The sequence below is a fragment of the Notamacropus eugenii genome, chromosome 4 (genome assembly GCF_028372415.1).
Source record: "Notamacropus eugenii isolate mMacEug1 chromosome 4, mMacEug1.pri_v2, whole genome shotgun sequence".
NCBI classification, from domain to species: Eukaryota; Metazoa; Chordata; class Mammalia; order Diprotodontia; family Macropodidae; genus Notamacropus; species Notamacropus eugenii.
In genome coordinates this window covers 109021684-109036012 of record NC_092875.1, presented here as the reverse complement: position 1 = coordinate 109036012, position 14329 = coordinate 109021684, and the positions used below count along the sequence as shown (strand labels likewise).

General features: G+C 40.8%; 2 long non-coding RNA genes across 2 annotated transcripts in view; one reads left to right on the top strand and one right to left on the bottom strand.

Annotated features, from left to right (window-relative positions):
- LOC140500463 (uncharacterized) overlaps positions 1 to 7440 on the top strand; it is a 33117-nt gene extending 25677 nt beyond the window's left edge. The window contains exons 4-5 of the long non-coding RNA XR_011965746.1: positions 1596 to 1827; positions 3308 to 7440. This is a non-coding gene — a long non-coding RNA (uncharacterized lncRNA). The remainder of the gene's footprint in view (positions 1 to 1595; positions 1828 to 3307) is intronic.
- LOC140500464 (uncharacterized) overlaps positions 1 to 14298 on the bottom strand; it is a 32149-nt gene extending 17851 nt beyond the window's left edge. Inside the window, exons 1-2 of the long non-coding RNA XR_011965747.1 lie at positions 14211 to 14298; positions 13712 to 13813 (exon numbers count right to left, since the gene is read on the bottom strand). This is a non-coding gene — a long non-coding RNA (uncharacterized lncRNA). The remainder of the gene's footprint in view (positions 1 to 13711; positions 13814 to 14210) is intronic.
- Positions 14299 to 14329: the final 31 nt, after the last annotated feature.

Genomic DNA, 14329 nt, shown 5'->3' with positions numbered 1-14329 from the left:
ATTATCCTCAGATTTGAGGGGTAGGTGATTCTTGGTTTCAATCCCAGTTCCTTTGACTTTTGAAATATCCCATTCCCTTCAGTCCCTTAATGCTGAAGCTACCAGATGCTGTGTTATGCTGATTATATTTCCACAGTACTCAAATTGTTTCTCTCTAGCTGCTTGCAGTATTTTCCCCTTGATCTGGAAACTCTGAAATTTGGAATATTCCTAAGAGTATTTTTGAAATATTGAAATTATTGAAATATTGAAATATTCCTACAAGTTTCTCTGTTTGGGTCTCCTTCAGGAGGTGATCACTGGATTCTTTCAATGTATATTTTGCCCTCTGATTATAGACCATCAGGGTAGTTTTCCTTGGTAATTTCATGGAAAATAATATCTAGACTCTTTTGGGATCATGGCTTTCAGGTAGTCCGATCATTTTAAAATTATTTCTCCTGGATCTATTTTCCAGATCAGTTGTTTTTCCAATGAGTTGTTTCACATTATCTTCTATATTTTCAAATTTTTGGTTTTGTCTACTAACTGCTTGGTTTAACTCAAAGTCATTCATTTCCCTGAACTCAATTCTTTCTTTCAACACATTCTTTTATTCAATAAACTTTTAAACCTTCTCTTCCATTTGGCTAATTCTTCTTTTTAAAACCTCCTTCTCCTCAATGGCTTTTTAGATGTCTTTTTCCAATTGGGTTAGCTTCTTTTTAAAACTGTTATTTTCCTCAACATTTTTTGGTTCTCCTTAAGTAAGCTGCTAAATTCTTTTTTAAGGTCTTCTATTGCCTGAGAGCAGTTTAAGTTCCCTTTGGAGGCAGAGGCCTTGACTTCCTCTGACAGTATGCCTTGTTCTTTCTCATCTGAAAGGATGGGGGCAGACACCTGTTCCTCAAGAAAGTAAGCTTTTATGGTCTTATTTTTGTTCCCTTTTTTGGGCATTTTCCCAGCCACTTACTTGACTTCAGAGTATCCTCTCCACTGACTCCTGGCCTCACTACCACCAAGCCAGCACTTGGGGACTGAGATTCAAATGAGCTGCTCCCAAGCCTCAGGGGCTTTGGGCAGGGGCAGGGCTGCTATTCAGTGTGAGATTAAGATCAGCTGCTCAGGTGGGGACAGGGCCACCACAGAGGGCTCATTTCCCTCAGGAGCTTTCTGATGAGACCTTCAACAATGGATGCAGGCTGCTGCTTGCTTTGGGAACGTTTTCTGCTGCTGCCTCTCCTGCTGCCACCTGAGCAGGCCTGAGGTATGGGGAAATCATGTTCCCCGTTCGGCCAATCCAAAGGATCTGCTCACTGATATTTGACACTTGTGGGTTGAGGGATCTGGGGTGCTGTGGGACATTCTGTCCCTGAAGCCTGCTTGGATCTGCTACTTTCAGTGCTGGGTGGCCAAGGCAGGGCTGGGATCTGCTCCATTTTATGTAAAACTGACAATCATAGCCTTTACTAATGCTTTAAAACCAAGAACTAACTGATGGCAGAATACATACATACCAATATCCTGTGACTTTTAAGAGATGCTGAAAGACCTCTCAACTCAAATTCCATACTCCTGTCAGCCAGTTAAAAGATTTCAAACTTTTGTTCTTCCAGAGTCACAGAATCAGTATTGGAAAGAAAACCAAAAGTTCCTCTCAAATAATTGATATAACTCATCAGCCAAGAGACTATTCAACACCATCCTAATCAATGGTTATCTCAAACCTTTGAAGATCATCAGTGTGGTGAAGATTCTGAGAAACCCATTGAATTTTGGTCAGCCCTCGTTGTTAGAAAGTGTTTCCTTTGCATGGAGCTGGAAACGCTCTGCAATTTATTCCCTAAGGTAAGTGGATTTGGTTTCTGGAAGACCATTTTTATATGCAAACATGTCTGGGGAAGGAGGGAATACATTAAGTGAGCTTAGTTGAGTTTCTCTGATTTCTGATTGTCCCTGAGTGGGACAGGGACGTCTGTGATTGGGGCACAGATCTGATAAAGTGTGATGTGAAAAGGTTGGGTCAAAGGAACGGAGAAGGGGAAGAAAAAGGAAGTTAAAAGGATAATTAATATGGGAGGATGCTGTGACAGTCCAGAGCTGCTCTTTTGAAAATGAAGGGATGGCAGCTTGGTGGCCCAGAGGGAAAGGGTGCTGAGCCTAAAGTCAGGAAGACCTGAGTTCAGAGGTTGCCTCAGACATTTCCTAGCTGAGTTACCCTGGACAAATCACTTGACTTCAGTTTCCTTGTATGTAAAATAGGGACAATAATTGCACCTAACTCACAGGGCTGTTACCAAATCATTATGAAATGAGATAACATCTACAATGCACTTTGCAAACCACTAAGCCATATATAATTGTCATTTATTATTTTCTCTACATAAAATGAATTTTCATACATTAACTCCTCTTTTCTTCTTTGTCTTATTAACATCATGCAGAAATACTTTGTCCTTGCTTCCCGTTAGTGAAGAATGATAAATTAACATCTTTGTGAGCAAACACGAGTGACCTCGGGAAGGCACCTGTTTAAAGAAACCCTGCATTGGTTCTTTTACAAAGGAGGAAATTCTCACTAAGTGGCTGGTTTGATAAGGCCTAGTTTCCTTTGAAGTTTATGGGAATCTTTAGGGGGCCTTTGATAGAAAAACCATGACTGAACATTGAGTCACCCTGCTGCTGTCTACAGAGACTGGTACCAGAAGGCACTCCCTACTAAATAACAATTGATACAGATGCAGCCAGTTGTGTACTAGGCAGGTGAAGGAAGAATGGGGCCATGTTGTGTGCCTTTCATCAGGCTTTAATCACTGAGCTGCTCCCTTGCTTACCCTGAGACCTATCTCTAGGGTTCAAAGCCTTGAAGGAAGGGAGAGAACAAAGAATCCATTGTTGTCTAATTAGGCTCAGAGTATCTGAACATTGGTCCTGGGGCCAATCTCCTGTGCAGGTGAGCTTCTTATTATACACCCTTGAGTGTTCCATTCTGGATTACTCTGACGCCTCCCTCCATTTATGTTTGGACATTTTCTGAACAGGTTCTCAAAGGAGGAGATGCTGTTGGCTAGTGGGGAATCACTTATACTGGTGGTAGGGAGTATATACCATTCAGTCCTAACTTTGTTCATAGCCATTATCATTCATCCAAATGCATAGGAATAAGATTATTCAGATAAACAATTTTTATCCATGTGCTGCTTTTGAGTGTGGGTGTGATGGATGGGGCCAAGGTCGTTGGGGAGTTGAGTGTCATTGATTGGGAATGGGGCCATCTCAATAGATATATGGATACAACAATTACTATGTTCTTGTTTATCTGTGATAGGCTCCATGCCATGCCGAAAGACTGGTGGGGAAGAGAAAGGAGAAAAGAAATAAGGAAGAACAAAAGAAAAAAGGAAGGGTCATAAAAAGATCCAGAAAGAAGAAGATAAGGAAAAGAAGGAAAAAGAAAAAGAAATTCAAGGAGAAAGCAGGGACTGGAAAGAGAAGAGGAGAGGATGAAAAAGTGGAGGAGAAAAGGGAAAAGAGGAAGAGGAATATAATGAGAGATAGATGAGGGAGAGGAGGATGGTGAGACGAAAAAGCACGAGGACAGGAGGAGAAGGAAGAGGAGGAGGAGGAGGACAATCACCCCATCTACAGGGGAAGAACAAGGCATGGCCAGTCACCTCCCAGCAGGGGGAGGGGTTTGTGGCCTCCTGTTTGGACCAGCAGTTTAGCACTCAAGCAGCAGGACTGATTTGGTTTCTGGAGGATTCCCCACCTGGCTTGGGACAGCCTTCCTTTTGTCCAGGAAGACCTTAGTCATTCCAGTTGGGAGTGGTTGTGGCAGTCGCCTCTACCCTCTCAGTGTATCTGAGGTGCGTCAGACTTCAACGTGGGACACCCTTGGTGGTCATCAGATGGGTGAGTTATTGATCCCTCCATGAGCTCCCCTAGAGTTGGGGCCTAGGTCTCAGCTAGACTCAGAAAGAAACTTCAATACCTGGGTGGGGGGCAGGTTTGAGGATGAGAGTAGGGGGCAAGGTAGAAGGGATAGAGGAGATTGTAAGGTGGATATGAGAGAAATTCTGGTGCCCTAACTTGGTTGACTTGTGGGTACTGAAACTTGTTTTGGTGTTAATGTATTTATACCCTGTTTTTCTATTTTAAATGAATGATCCATTTTCACCTCTACAATGTCATGTTAAGCAACTGATTATAAAAAATAACTCACATGCTCTTCCTACCTTAATCCTACTTGAGTTGATTGAAGTTACATTTATATATAACTTTGAAAGTTTCAAAATTCTTTACACATATTATTGAATAATAACATTGCTTAGTCTTTTGAGGATGAAATTCAAAGTGCTTGGTGGTTAATTAGAAGAAGTTTCAGTAGATGTGAACCCTCAACCTAGTTTACAAGCTTGTGAGCTGCTAAGGGGCCTCTTCATGGTGAGGTTTTGTCTCTGGGATGTTATTTTTCAATTGATTGGCATCTGTGGAAAGCTCAAGTCCATAGTGAAAACCTTCTCAATACTTTTTTCCACACTAATATTCTTCTTCATCATACCAGTTGTTCTGGGTGTGTCAACAGTCAAATTGCTCCTGTAGTACTGTTCATTTCATTTCAATATTGGGTTTCCTGTGCTTTGGAGATTCTATCATATCGAAAGAGGTCCAGTGTTGGGGCTGGACTGGTGGTGTGTGTAGCAGGTGTCTAGTGACTAGGAGGAAGATATTGTTCAGCAAATCATGCTGTGGGCATTTTGGGGAGAATTTCAAATGTAGAATGAGACATATGAGTAAATATACTATTAGTTAAACTTTATCAAACATTTGGGGATGTTTATCATCTACACGTACATCATCTGCAGTAATTGGTACTAATGAGAATGCTTGAAAACTATTCTACCATTTACTGCAATGAGAAGATGGCAAGGAAATACAATGACATCCATCTGAGAAAAGGAAATATCTGAGATCACATGAGAGGTTTCCTAAGAGAATCAACACTACCTTCACAGCTCCTGATTTAGGAACAGGGATATTATTTAGAGAGCATGACTCAAGAGTTATACCAGATGCAGGAAGTGGTGATGGCAAGCAAAATTTTCACCCAACAATCTGTAATATCATCTCCACCACATTCCCAGGAACCGAGCTTCCAAAGTAGCAGATGAGAAATGAAGAGGAAATGAAAAGAATATATTGAAAAAAAGAAGAGAGAAAAGACTTTAGATGGAGGGATGAAGAAGGCCAGAGATTGAATTTGGGGAGCTGAAATGTAGGAGAGTTTGTGGAAAAATGGAAGGATGATTTGAGATGATGGAAGAAAGCTGGAAACCATCTAATGAGGACTGCAGATTGAGAAGGATCAATGAAAAATTCTCCAGAGGGGAGGAAAAAACTCAAGGAAATGTAGAATGTATAGCAAATAAGAAAAGGAAAGTGAGACACATTGGTAAGGACAGAAGGAATAGAAAAGTTGGATAAATCTGCCTATCTGCTGCTTAGAGAACTCAGAGAAAATACTTAGGTGTGACTGTCAAGTTTTTAAGTGGTGAAAAAGGAATGTGAATCAACCCGTAAAGAAAATAGGGAACATGGAGGGAAGAGTTGTTCAAGGAGGAAATCTGTAAGGAAAGTTAACCTATAAATGTTGGGATTGGGTGATGAAGTGGATGGGGAGCTTGAGCTGGAGTCAGTACGACCTGAGTACAAATCCTACCCCAGAAAATGGTTAGCGATGTGCCCATGATCAAGTCACTTAAACTTTCTTAGTCTCAGTTCGCTCATCTGCAAAAGCTGAATAATAAGTCCCACCTTGCAGAAATGTTGCAAGGATCTAAAAATTTAATATCTTAATGCTTAATATAAATACTAGCTGTAGAGCAGTAGTACTACTAGTAGTACCAGAAGTAGTAGTAGTGGTAGTAACTGTAGGAGTAGTAGTAGCAGCAATAGTAGTAGTAGGAGGAGTAGCAGTAATAGCAGCAGCAGCAGCAGCAGTAGTAGCAGTAGCAGTAGTAGTAGTAATAGGAATAGTAGTAATTGTAGTAGTAGTAGTAACAGTAGTAGTAGAAGTAGTAGTAGTAGTAGGAGTAGTAATAGTAGTAGCATTAGCAGCAATAGTAGTAGTAGGAGTAGTTATAGGAGCAGCAATACTAGTAGTAGCAGTAGTAATAGTAATAAAAGGAATAAACATGTAGAAGGAATACACATAGAAAGCAAGCAAAAAAAGTGCATCTTATAAATAGAGTAAAGTAGTAATTAAATCCAAAAGCATGGAATATTACTTTGGTAACAAGGAAGATCAAAACATATAGCCAGAAGATAACAAAGTAAAAACTCCTACATCCAAAACCTCCAAGAGAAATATGATTGGTCATAGGCCCTGGAAGACCTAACAAAGGATTTGGAAAATCAAGTAAGACAAACAGAAGAAAAATTGGGGAGAGAAATGAGAATGATGGAAGAAAATCATGTAAAATGAGTCAATAGCTTGCTAAAGGAGACACCCCAAAAATGGAAGAAAATAACACCTTAAAACACCCAAATGGCAAAAGAGGTCCAAAAAGCAACTGAAGAGAAGACTGCATGGAAAACCAAAATTGGCCTAATGGAAAAAGAGGTCCAAAAGCTCACTGACGAAAATAATTCCTTAAACATTAGAATGGAAAAGATTAAAGCTAATGACATTATAAAAAATCAAGAAATTGTAAAACAAAACCAAAAGAATGAAAAAATAGAAAACATTGTGAAATATATCACTGAAAAACAAATAACCTGCAAAATAGATTCAGGAGAGACAATTTAAAAATTATTGGACTACCTGAAAGTCGTTGTTAAAAAAAAGAGCCTAGAAATTATCTTTCAGGAAATTATCAAGGGGAACTTCCCTGATATTCTAGAACCAGAGGGTAAAATGAATATTGTAAGAATCTATGCATGACCTCCTGAAAGAGATCCCAGAAAGAAAACTCCCAGGAATATTGTAGTCAAATTCCAGAGTTCCCAGGTAAAGAAAAGAATAATTCAAGCAGTCAGAAACGAAACAATTATAGTGTTGTGGAAATACTGTAAGGATAACACAAGAGTTAGGAGAGATGGTATAATGTACAAGCTACTAGATCTTGTGTTGACCTGATTGTATTTACACAATACTGGAATAGGATATTTCAGAGGTAAGAGAAACTCCAGAATTCAAACCAAGAATCACCTACCCAGCAAAACTGAGTATGCTATTTCAGGGGGAACAATGTATGTTCAATGAAATAGAAGCCTTTCAAACATTCTTGCTGAAAAGACCAAAGCTGAATGGAAAATTTGAGTTTCAAACACAAGAATCAAGAGAAGCATGAAAAGGTAAACAGGAAAGAGAAATCCTAAGGGGCTTTACAAAATTGAACTGTTTAGATTCCTACATGGAAAGATATTTGCAACCCTTGAGTTTTCTCACTATTAGGATAGTTGGAGGAAATATTATATATATATATATATATATATATATATATATATATATATATATATATATATATATATATATATACATAATCACATATATATGTAAATATATATATGTGTGTGGTGTGTGAATATGGATATGTATGTGTGTATACACACATACACAGTATATAGCCATCAGATCAAGACCCAACTCAGAGAAAATGACTAGCATCCATAGCAAGATCAATGGAGAACTTGTGCAACAATGTATCCAACAGACCCCATCCTGAGCAGAAACAGGGACATTGAGAAGACATCAATTTTGCTGGAACATCACAAGGGTGAGCTGCCCCTCCACATGGAATCCAGCCCCACACTTTCCCTACAAGTTTGCCCTTTAGGTGGAATCCTTACACATCCCTCCTCTTCCCACTCATGCTGTATCTATTTATGAGAGAACATGCCCTGGTTTTATTAGGGGGGGGGGGGACAAGTGTGACTTTTCTTACCATGTGATTTAATTTAATGCCTTTCCCTTGAAATATTTGTGTCTTCGGGGAAAGCACACATCCTGAACATTGCAGTCCTGTACTACCAAATATGCAGTACTTTCTTTTTCCTCTCCCCTCCTCCTCCCTCCTCCCCCTGCCTGTCTCTCCATCCCCATAGCCACACACCCCACTTTTGGCATCTCCTCTGAGTTCCGTTAAAGCCAGTCATCCATTTTTCCGTAGTTTCAATTAAGGGGTCACTGGGTTTCCTTTCACCTATGAAATTCTACGATGCTCCCTTGACAATACCTGTTCATGCCAATGAGCCTGTCAACACAATATTTTGAGAAGTAAATTAAGGAGAGAGATGGTCACGGTCTGGGGTCAACCTACCTTACCCAGGAACTTTGAGTCTCTTAGTATATGTCATTGAAGTAAAGCCACATTGACAGAGAACTGAAGTGGAGAAATGTAAGAGGTTAATCTAAATGCTCAGGGACTACTTTTTGATCTTGGATAATTTCTGAAAATGGAGCTTCACAAAATTTTGTTGTTGGAATGCTTGCAGGAGTGAGATGGACAATTAGAGAGCTTTTCTGGAGAATACACAGGAATCTCTGCTTAGTTCATCAGGGCTTTTCTGCATGAGGGAGAAGGTGCTTCTGACTATGTTACATGTGAAAAGGTGCTTCAGGAGGTGGGACTCAAAGATGAGTGACTGTGGAGGAGACAAATGTATTGCCCCAAAGAGGCGCCATTTCATTATCAATGTGTGCCATCACATGGTAGTGGTGAAAAGCACTAGTTTACTTAAAATAGAAAAGCAGTGGAATTGGCATTCAGGGACTCTTCCCCACTTATTAGCAGCAAATGCTACATGGATGGCTCTTTTAGTAAGTCAGAGGGGACTTCAAGCAATGACAAAACCAACCATACACCATACACAAACGGAGAAAGAATGACAATAGTGAGGATAATAATAACTCCCATTTATGTAGCAATTCACTCTGTGCCAGGCACAATGCTGGGCACTTCAGGAGCAGTTTACAATTACTTCATTTGATTCCCACACCTGGGGGAGTAGCTGCTATTATCAGCCCCATTTAACAGTTAAAGCAATAAAGGAAGAATTACTTGTCCAGGATCAAAGACAAGACAGGATGGTCTTGGAAATATGTTAGTGTTAAGTACGAAGGGAGGCAACTAATTTTTTAAGTAAATTTATGAATACATATTCATGGGAAAACTTTGGCTTCCCTCAGGAACTTGCAGGGGAGGCAGTATAGCACAATGGTCTCTGGAGCAAGAAAATCTGAGTTCAGATTCTGCCAGTAAAACACACTAGACAGCTAGCTTCACCTTCCAATTTTCTGGGCAATATTCTATGACCATAAATTGCTGGATAATTGCTGAGCTCCTGATTGGCTGAAATTTTCTCACTGTGTGGTCCCTAATCAGCTACCATGAAAGAAATCCATACTCAAACAAAATGCAGCCTCATAACTTTGAGAACTAATATAATGAATACTCAAATGATGAGAAACACTTATTCTTATGTATTCATATACTTGTACCTTATTCCGATACAAGATTTTTCTGATTAAAACAATAGGAACTTTAAGGCATTTAATATACGTATGTCTACATATGCACACATGTGAAATTCATTGGATTAGTACTTGGAAATGAATTTATCTACCTCTAATGACTTATAGTAAATACGTTTGTGTGTGTGTGTGTGAGAAACCATCATTTTCATTTCCCCACACTTTGGATTAAGCACCACTATGTGCTAGACACTGTGCTAATTTCTTAACCAGTATTTCCTTTGATCCTCACCACAACTGTAGGAGATAGGTTTTATTATTTTCATTTACTGTGCCTTGCCCAGCACACACAAGGAAAGTGCCTGAGGACAGGTTTGAACTCCGTCTTGACTCCAGATCAGCTGCCACCTAGTTGCCCTCATTTAATAGGAAGGTAGTTGAAAGAAATAAGAAGGAAAGATCTCTTTTATTTTCTCCCCCTTTTGCTAGAAATGGGTGGGGAGAAGAATTTCACTCTTAAATCCATCAATAAAGATGGGAAAAGAAAAAAAAAATCTTTCATAAGGAAACCTCTTTGACTAAAGATACATACACAGGAGCACAAACACTGCTTTATACAAGTTAGGATGACAAAATTATATGTTTTAATAAATATCCCTTCTGGGTTCTTACTGAGAAATGGATTCAAATTTTTAAATGGAAGCAACCTCCCCTCCTCCAAGCCATTTTAGGAGTTTTCTTAGGAAAGAAAAGGGATCTTTGCTGATTATCTCTTCGGCCAGAAGGCCTCCCGTGTCTCAGAGAGCTGTGTTTAGCAAATCAAAATTTATGTCAGACAAAAGAATTAGGATACAACATATGGTTTTCACCACAGCTTTTTAAAAGTATAGGTGGGCCTACAGTGTGAGGGGAAGGGGACATTATGACCAAATATCTCATTGAAGAATAACACATTAACAGGGGAAACTTTTGTCATTGCTTCAGAATCTCTTATCTTGTCCTTGAATTGGGATCGAGAATTTAAATCCATGGAGAGAAAATAAGCAGGTACACATACGTGTACAGACATGCATATTTGTGTACTTGTATGTATTTAGGTGTTTATGTGTGGATATAGATAGATACAGATCCAGATATGGATATAGATACAGGCATATATACACATAGGATATTGATAATGGACATGAATATAGATTAGATAAAGATAGGTATAGGTACAGGTACAGATTGGATATATATGTGGAAACGGAAACATATACAGATTAGACAGGCATATAGACAGGGACCCAGATATAGATGTGGATATGAATATAGATATACTGATATAGATGTGAAAATAGATAGAGATACAGATTCAATATAGATATGGACAGGAATATAGATATAGATACAGATAGATATAGGTACAGACACTGATTGAATAGATATAGAAATAAAAACATAAGCAGATTAGATCAGGACATAGATATGTATATGAATATAGATATAGATACACATAGATATAGGTATAGACACAGATCAGATAGATATGGAAAGAGAAACATAAGCAGATTAGATAGGGATATACATATAGACACAGATATAGAAATTTATATGAATATAGATGTAAAAATATAGATATGGAGATAGATATAGATTACAAATAGATAGGGATATATACATATATAGATAGATATAGAAATAATCTAGGTATTGAAAGAGTTAGGTACTAAGGTAAATTCAGGAAAACACATTAACACCGAACCCTTTCAGTGCTCACATCCCAAGGGAAAACACCAAACCTTCTCTCAGTCTGTAGGTACTGAAGGTGATGAGTCTAGCCCCGTCTCAACCCTCAGCTTCAGGGGAACATGGAAGGGTAGTAACTTTCTCCTCTGCTGACCACTAAAGGGGGCTCACCTTGCTGTCTGGCTCACCTTTGTTGATCACCTCAGATACACAGAGGGATTGGGGCTTCTGTCTCCACTACTCCCAACTAGGGTGGCGGGGTGTTCCTGGACAGAAGGAAGGTGGTACAACCATGTCTCAAGTCAGGGGCCTCAGGCATCGGGGACCTCTGGGAACTGAGTCAGTTCAGCTGCCTGGGTGTTATTCTCCTGGCCTCAGCAAGAAGGAAGGAGGATTCTTACAGGCCACAAAATCCTAAAGTCCAAGAGGCCTCTGCTGGGATGTCAAGTGCCATGTCATTTCTTTCCCTCCTTTAATCTCCTCCTCCAAGAATCCCCAGCATCCTTGTAAAACTCCTTCTTGGTCATCATGGAGCCAGAGCACACCAAGGAGAGGATCATGAGTGTGGGGCAGAGGCGGGGGACCCAGGCCCTTTTCCTCTCCCATTATTCCCAACCCCAACCCAGGCTCTAAGTGCAGAGGGTAGCTTTTGATTTTGGGAACAACCAACTTGGACCGCATTGGTCAGAAGGAAGAGACTAAACAGAAAACTGCTTATAGCAATCTGGGGCAGAACTTGTGGGTGTCCCACAGAAACGGCTGTCTGTCAGGGGTCTATGTGGGGATGAATGTCTCTGACCCCTGTGCCACTTGCAGTATCCTCCTCACTTCGGAAGGAAAGCTATGGAGCTGGGGTTGAAATGAGAATTTGACAGGATGATACCAAGATAATGGAAGCCCCTAAAGTTATGGAAGTCCTCAGCAAGGAAGTGATCTTGTCTGTTGGCTGTGGGAGGAACCACACTCTGGCTTTACTGGCTTCATGTATGCATTTGGAGAGAATAAGATGGGGAAACTTGGCCTTGGCAACCACACCAATGTGATCCCCAGCCCTCTCTAAATAATGTACAATGCCCAGCCAAAACCAAAGTGACTTGCGAGATTGAATTCAGCATCATAATGTACTGGAAAGGAAACCTCTACTCCTTTGGGTGCCCTGAATATACTCAGCTGGGATACAATTCTGACAGGTAATTCATTGCCTGGCCTCAGAGGACAGAATATGACTATGAGCTGGTCCTCTGCCAAGTTGCCATCTTCATTGAAAAGACAAAAGATGGACAAATTTTGCCAGTCCCCAATGTCGTTGTCTGAGATGTTGCCTATGGCACCAATCACATGCTGGGTGTAGACTCTCAGAAACGTGTTTTCCCTTAGGGATTTGGAGGGGATGGCCAGCTGGGCCATACAGAGCAGAAGGATGTGATGGTCTCTCAAATGGTGAAGCACTTTGATTTCAAAGGCCAGGGGGTCAGGCAAATCTACGCTAGCTACATCTGTTCCTTCACCTTCGGTGAAGTAGGTGGCCAGTTTTTCTGGGGTGCTACCAACACTTCTCGGGTGTCCACCATGTATCCCAAAGCTGTTACAGGACCTCTGTGGCTGGACCATTAGAAGCTTTGCTTGTGGGAAGAGCTGTATTATCGTGGCTGCAGATGAGAGCACCATCAACTGGGGACTGGCTCCAACCTAAAGTGAATTGCCCAAGTCTTCCACCACAGCCCAAGAAGTGAAAACCCTGGACGGCGTTTACACAGAGGAGGTTGCCATAGGCTACTCACACTCCTTGATGAATGCCAGGGACCAGAACAAGACAGAAAATGAAAAGAAACAAAAAATCCCTGAGTATAATCCCCCACACTGTCCTGATGCTGGAGGCAACAAGGCTGCCAGTAGTCTCTCCAGGCCCCTCCAGGCAGTTGACACTGGCAATGTGCCCCAGAACGCAAAGAAGGCAAGAAGAGATTTCTCAGTGAAAGGTAGCCTGAAGTTCCTATTAGTTAGTCTTCCCAGGTTCCCTTTTGTAGGCAAACTCACAGTAAACTACCTTTTTACTCTAGCATCTTCAAAGCATTTCTTGCCCATTTTCTCTCTTTTCTCCCTTTCCCTAAGCCAAAAGTTCAATTAAAATATTTGCTTTTAGGATTCCTAAAAAAACAAAACGAAGTAAAAGAAAAAAACCTCCTTCTCCCAAGAGCACCCTTTTAAAAATCCCTGCTTTCAAGAATGTCATTATCAAAAAAAAAAAAAAAAAAAAAAAGACTCCCTCTTGCAAAAGCATCCTCCTGCTCCAAGTGGAAACAGATTCCAGAGAGGCTCCTTGCAAGTAAATACATCTGTACACACAAGATTTGCTTTCATATCGACTGCAGCAATGACATCTTGCAGGGCTAGCTGTTGTGCTAGCAGCCTAACAACTGAATTTTGATGTAGTTTCCTAAGTAGTCAGTTTTATCCAGAACAGGTATTATGTCATATGAAGAATGTACTAAGCCTTTTCCAAAGCGTTAAAACCCAGAAATGACTTACGCCAGAATCCATGGCTGCCAATATCCTGAGAGGTTTAAGGGATCTTGAAAGACAGCTGAACTCAAAATCCATCCTCCTCTCCACCAGCTAATCGATTTCAACCTGTTATTTTTCGGGTGTCACAATCAATATTGGAAGGAAAACCCAAATTCCTGCGAACTAATTCATGTAACTCATCAACAAAGAGACTTTTGAACAATACCCTCAATTGGTGAGAAGCGCAGGGAAGGCGAATGGCTGAGGTTCCCTACTAAAACAGCGCTTGAATCGCACTCACTGTTTGATTCTGGGCCAGAGCCACCCTTCCCGACCTCTCCACCTTCATCTCCACTAATCAGCACTTGGTCTGTCCTCCATTCACAAACCAGCCACCTGTCAGACACACCTGGCCGCCCGCCTCCTCCCCCTCCACAGCAGCCCCAACCTCAGCCCCAGCCCCTGCCCAGCCTCCACCTCCATCATGACAACATCGACCCCCTCTCAGGTACAGCATACTTACCACGAGGACACGGAGGCCGCCATCAACGGCCAGATCAACCTGGAGCTCTACGCCTCCTAAGTCTATATGTCCATGTCTTACTACTTTGAAGGTGATGATGGAGCGTTGAAGAACTTTGC